Genomic DNA, 6,000 nt, shown 5'->3' on the forward strand with positions numbered 1-6,000 from the left:
CAGAAGACTAGAGGACTGGTAAAGATCATGCCGAATAAAGGCAAATCATTGAAATATCATCTTTGAAAGCTTCATCATTTGGATCATATTGGCCACATGTTCGCTTCCCTTCAGTGCGAAAATACAAGGACATCCCCCCCTCCCATGCATGCCAAATAGTTTCTGCACCTTCAGGAATGTCTGAAGTCGTTAAAAATAATAGACTCTTACCCAGTTCCTATATGAAAGAATTATTTTTTTAAATTAACGCAAAAGATTTTGCATGACTGGCCTTTGTAAATGTTCGTGGGACAACATAATGATATTACTAACGGCGCCTGAATACTTCTACGGCAAATACTTACAGTAACAAATGAACAAAGTACGGCTCATCCGGGCACCTTCGTCTTGCTACAGAAAATTAAACGTATTTGTTTACGGTGTGGTCTTACTCATGTGTTACATGAAACGCGCTGAAAATTGGCTGTCCCATTCCATAGAATATATCTTTCTTTCGTGCTCAAATACTTGATGAGATTAAATGATAATTACCTTTAGCCAGATAAAATGCAAGGATGCAAATTGCAAGAAACAGATCAAACTTCGTCAAACGAATTCTCGCCATGTCACACAAAAGTTAGAGGCATGTTAGTTCGGGAGCCTGTCTCCATGGCATCCAGCCTGGTCTGATCAATAATACTGAAAGCAAAACTGCAGACGAAGTGTGTATTTAACAAGTTCACAATTCATGTTAGCCCAACCCACTATGAGTGTCGCGATGAGGGCGCCGCTCCGCGTCCTTGGCTGCCGCGTAACCAATGGAAGTCACAGCTGATAGCTGCCGTGCAATGAGGTACATTCTGATCAGGACAAATTGGACTCTTTTAACTTAAAGACGACGTTGATTTTTCATATTGATGTACAGAAGTGTGTTCTTTAAGCAGGTGGTCATGTACAATATCATAAATATTGAGGAAAAAGAGGATTAACAAAAATCCAAGTTTTCAATAAAAGACAACAAATACCAAAGCAGTAGTCAAAATTTGAGCAACCTTTTTGCCATGATTATGTTGAATTAACCTTATAAGTATGCGCCATGCGTCGGTTGAACTTCACACACTGTCAGAAAAACCTCGTAAGTACTTTTGCTTATACCTATTTGTCAATTATAAGTTCTTCATTGTGACAGAGGTGTGCAGTTAGTGTGTTCAGCTTGCTTGTGGCCAGTTGCGGGTGCAATGACCGAAGGGATATTGGACCCCGTTTCTTTGCATATACGCATGCAGGTGGCTTGAAATTCTCAAGGCGAGAGAACGCGATGAATGAAATCTGTTGCTGTCGTTGCCAATGTATTGTTCCATGCTAGAATAGGTACAGAAACTGTATGCTGCTCGTCCATGGAAATATCATGAATTCCTGGTCCCTCATTCATACTCCACTTTTGTAGCCCTTCACTGACTGAGGTCTATGTATGTGTTCGGGCGTGGAGATGGATAGGGAAAGTGTGTATGTTAGTGCACGCCCGGACTGTGAATCAAGGCATTTCTCCTTGACATTACATCCATTGAACTATGGGCATTAAACTTATGTTAAAGGAAACACGAATGTCAATCTTTATCTAACTTTGTCTCAGTATGCATACTGCAAGACTTGCGTCTAGCCACAGGCTCTTAACACATTGCACGGATAATAATCGTACGAGTATTTCATATGTAGAATGTCTATACGACTGAATATTCAATAAAAGAATCATGGTACATGATATTAGTGTAGACCTAGGCCTACATGTGACAAGCATTATATCGAGTGGCTATGGCTACCTGGCTAAGGCCCGGCGAATGCAATGCACAATCATCAATGTGAAGAATTTACATGACTTGATTATTCAATAAAAAGAATAACGGTACGTGATATTATTGTAAATGTCGGCTAGCTTAACTGAGTGGCTGTAACTTCTGGGCTAGGGCCCAAAGAGCACTGCTGCACGGGAAGAAATCAAACAGAAGTAACTTAAAGGTATGATTTTAGGCAGAGGAGGCTAGTCGATCAATTTTTATGCAACCATTTGACTGTTGACCAGTTTTTATCACCGGAAACGCTCAGAGTGAATTTCGCTGATTTATGAAATCAGGTGGTGAAAAGCTTTCGTACCTTGGGTTTACTTCTGTGCAGCAGCGTTCATCGAGCCCAAGCCGGGCAGCTACAGCCACTCGGTTAAGTTAGCCGACATGTACAGTAATATCACGTACCGTTATTCTTTATTGAATAATCAAGTCATATAGACATTCTACACATTAAATATGATTACGCAGTGCATTCGCTGGGCCGAGCCGGGCAGTCATAGCCACTCGGCATAATGCTAGTCAACATGTAGGCCTAGGCCTACACTAATATCATGTACCGTGATTCTTTGATTGAAAAATCAAGCCGTATAGACATTCTACATATTAAATACGATTATCCCAGGAATGTGCCAAGCGCCTGTGCGTCTAGCGACGTGTTCTATTTTTTAATTTGGCATGCGAAGCCATAAGTTGCCATTTGCCTTTAAAAACAACCCGCTGCCATTCAACATCGTACCACACTCCAACGTCGGTTTTAAACACTTTACTTATCATTATCTGTTCAAACGTGTCAGAATGTGACGCCAACACATATTTGTGCTTAGAATAATAAATTCAGTGCATGCGATGTAGAAAAGTAATGGCGATTGTCTTTCCTGACCGCGGTGTAGTGCTGTTATCACGAGATTCTTGGAGAAACTTGCAGCTGCTCGTCTAAATTCACTTCTCAATGTGCAAATACAGTCAAGCCAAAGAGTGTTCACATCAAACCATATGCCAAGCTCAAAACAACTCATAGAAGACGGCGTGGGTACCATATTGCGGTCGTCTCCGTTAAAGCATTTAACAGAGAATGTAACGTTAATGCGTTATAACTCGCCAGATGACTTTATTTAACATAATCACTGACGCGAACCAAACCTACGCTCCACCTTACTTCTGTAAGAAGTGAAACTTTATCAGCATGGGCCATCTGACGTGTTTGTATTGTAGTGAAATGATTACTGTTTATTGAAAGACTGTTTACAGATCTCTGTCTTCCTACCGACAAGTAAACATCACGATTATTTCGTCATTCCTCATGATTGACGATAGTTAGATTCTCTTCCGCATTTTCAAGATATGGGCTCCGCACCTTGTTGGCCAGTGACATATTTGCAATTTTCTTTTTCTCGCACCTTCTTTTCTTATTATTTTGCATGAGAGATGTGTACGTCGCTGCAAGAAGTGTCGTAAAACGTGTTAACTTTATCGACCATCCAAAATGAATGTCTCTTGGAATTTCAAGACAGCGTTTGAATAAAAGTCATGGCTTCGAATCAATTACCTGTAAAAATACGGAACTTCAACGTTCATCCAGTTGAGGTAGAACTGGCGATTGCAAGGTATGGCTAAAAACCGTTAGGCGGTTACACGACAGTGTTGACGAGAAAAAGGAAAAAACATACGACATTGTGTATATATGACGACATTGTGGCCAAATACGACACTTTAGTTACTCAAATGATTAGCGACAGTATTCCCAACTTTCACTATATCGGTCATTCATATACGGTATCACTTCATACAATTTAGACAATTTGGGGACAATCCTGACGGGTGTAGCATGCTAGCAGGGTACGCTTACCAATTCCTGACACCTGGTACCACGACTAACTATTAGTGGTTCAGGATGGTCCTTCTTAACTTTTGTATATCACGAACGTACTATGAACCTGGTAAAGCATTACCTTGAATGGAAATGATTATTGGACCAGTTTAATGTCATATTACATAGCCGTCGAAATTTCGCACATGCCGTAATGTTAAAAAAAAAGAAAACTGGCAAGACAGCCTTACACTTTGACTACCTGCAAGAAACTACTCCAAAAAATCATAGAAACTATCAATTATTCTGTGCTAGCTTGAGGTAATTTTACCTCTTCAACGCTGTTGTTGAGCTAAGGAGATCAGACAACATTGCTTTTAACATCTCTGAAAAAGTCATCTGTGCGAACTCCTACTACTCAAGTAAATATTTACTGATCCCTGCCAGTTCCCGATATTTGTTATTTAAATTTATAATACAAGCAAATATCCACCCACTCGAAAGTGACAATAAATCCAGTGTGAGATAAACTGACAAATTCCAGTCTCGAAAGAAGAAGGAAGTGCAAGCAGTAGAATTGATAGCCATGTTGCGTGCGGTCGCTTAGCCAAGCAGTATCAACATAGTAGAGAAGGAAAAACATTCACTTCAGAAATTCTAGTTAATGTTATGTTGTGTTCACTGCAGTAAACTTAACTAAGACATTAGATTTATGTCATCGATTGTTGAGAGCTGAACAGTTTTTATGATACCTGCTGAATAGTAGTAGTAGTAGTAGTAGTATGTTTATTATAGTGACATGTAATTACCAAAGTATATAACTCAAAGAGAAAAATACAGGATGAATTACCCAGCCCATCGGGCTTATAAGTCACTATGAAATATAATTCATTTAACAAATCATTGAGGGTGCTATATAATTAGAAAAACAAAGAAATCTCACAAATCACTAATTAGGAACATACAAAACATTTCGTCGCCTATTAAAAGCTCTAACAATGAATTTTGAGGTAACTCTTGGGTGATTTACCATGATATGTTTTAGCTTACATATATCATCGTAAGAAAAATATTCAGGACAAGATTCACTTACAGAATTATATAAAGAAAACCGTAAAATGAACTTCATCCTCGACATCATTCGAATCACATAGTTTACATGTACGATTGGCCACTGCCTCGCCTCTATATCGCCCTGTTTCAACCCTGAGAGGAAGAATACCAACACGAAACTGGACAAACAGAGACCTTTCTGATCGAGACAAGTCCAAGTTTAGATAGCTTTCAGTGCTGTACTCTTTCTTAAAAGTGGAATAAGTACGGAGTTTGGGTTTATTTAATACATTGTTCACCTTGACCCCATTTATGTCACAAGGTGTCACATCATCAATGTCTAAACTTTCAAAAATATTATGCAACTCTGCTGACCAATTTCCAGCACACAAGTAATTATCCCATAAAAAAATTTTCTTGGTCAATCTATTTTCATCCAAACAATTCAGTCTGTTCCAGTAACGAACCATATTAACCCATCTACGAGTGATACACATGTCCCAGCCGGTATCTCCAAGAACAGCAAGTTTAGGCGCAAATTTATGTACTCCCAGAAAATAACGCAGTGCCCTGTTTTGGACTAATTCAGGAAAAGAAAGTTCTCATAGCCCCAGATTGATGAACAATAATCAAGAATAGGAGTTACAGAGGCATTAAACAGTTTGGTGAAAGTATTAAACCCCATGTTGTATAAATATTTAAATTTTGAGCAAATCAAGCCCAGAGCCCTACCAGCAGAATCAGCTAGTGCTTCGGCAGTTACTGAAAAATCTAAGAACTCGTCAAACACAATACCGAGATATTTATATCTCGAAGCAAAAACAATTTCATCCGTACCAATGTGAAAACGGAAATCACTACGTATGACATTGTGTTTTCGGAAATGTACAACCTTCGACTTTACAACATTAGCTACTAGGCGCCATTTTCTGCACCATGTATGAAACAAATTTAACATTTTCTTGTAAATTGTGCTCACAATCAGAAATGAGAACGATATCATCGGCATATAATAGAATACTAACATTCATCTCCCCTATTCTGATACCACATTGCAAATTCTTGATATTACAGCAAGGTCATTAATAAAGAGAGCAAAAAGAGTCGGAGATAAATTATCCCCTTGCCTAACACCACTGCGTGTTTCAAACGACTCTGTAAGAATAAGACACTAGGTTATCTGTAATTGGAAACCCGGAAGTGGATCATATCGTTTTATGCAGCACAACAAGGAGCCCTTCAAGTTCACAAAAAGTTTTCATAATAGAGAGTAATTCTCGCACGTTTTTCTTCTCTGAAATCATTCCATTATAGTCT

At 38.9% G+C, this 6,000-nt stretch overlaps 1 protein-coding gene across 1 annotated transcript in view; it reads right to left on the bottom strand.

The window, feature by feature from the left end:
- Nucleotides 1-705, bottom strand: part of LOC139139127 (uncharacterized) — a 49,917-nt gene extending 49,212 nt beyond the window's left edge. Inside the window, exon 1 of the mRNA XM_070707927.1 lies at nt 532-705. The gene's annotated coding sequence lies outside the window, so the exon portion shown is untranslated. The remainder of the gene's footprint in view (nt 1-531) is intronic.
- Between the last annotated feature and the right edge of the window lie 5,295 nt (nt 706-6,000).

Source organism: Ptychodera flava, chromosome 8, assembly GCF_041260155.1.
Source record: "Ptychodera flava strain L36383 chromosome 8, AS_Pfla_20210202, whole genome shotgun sequence".
NCBI classification, from domain to species: domain Eukaryota; kingdom Metazoa; phylum Hemichordata; class Enteropneusta; family Ptychoderidae; genus Ptychodera; species Ptychodera flava.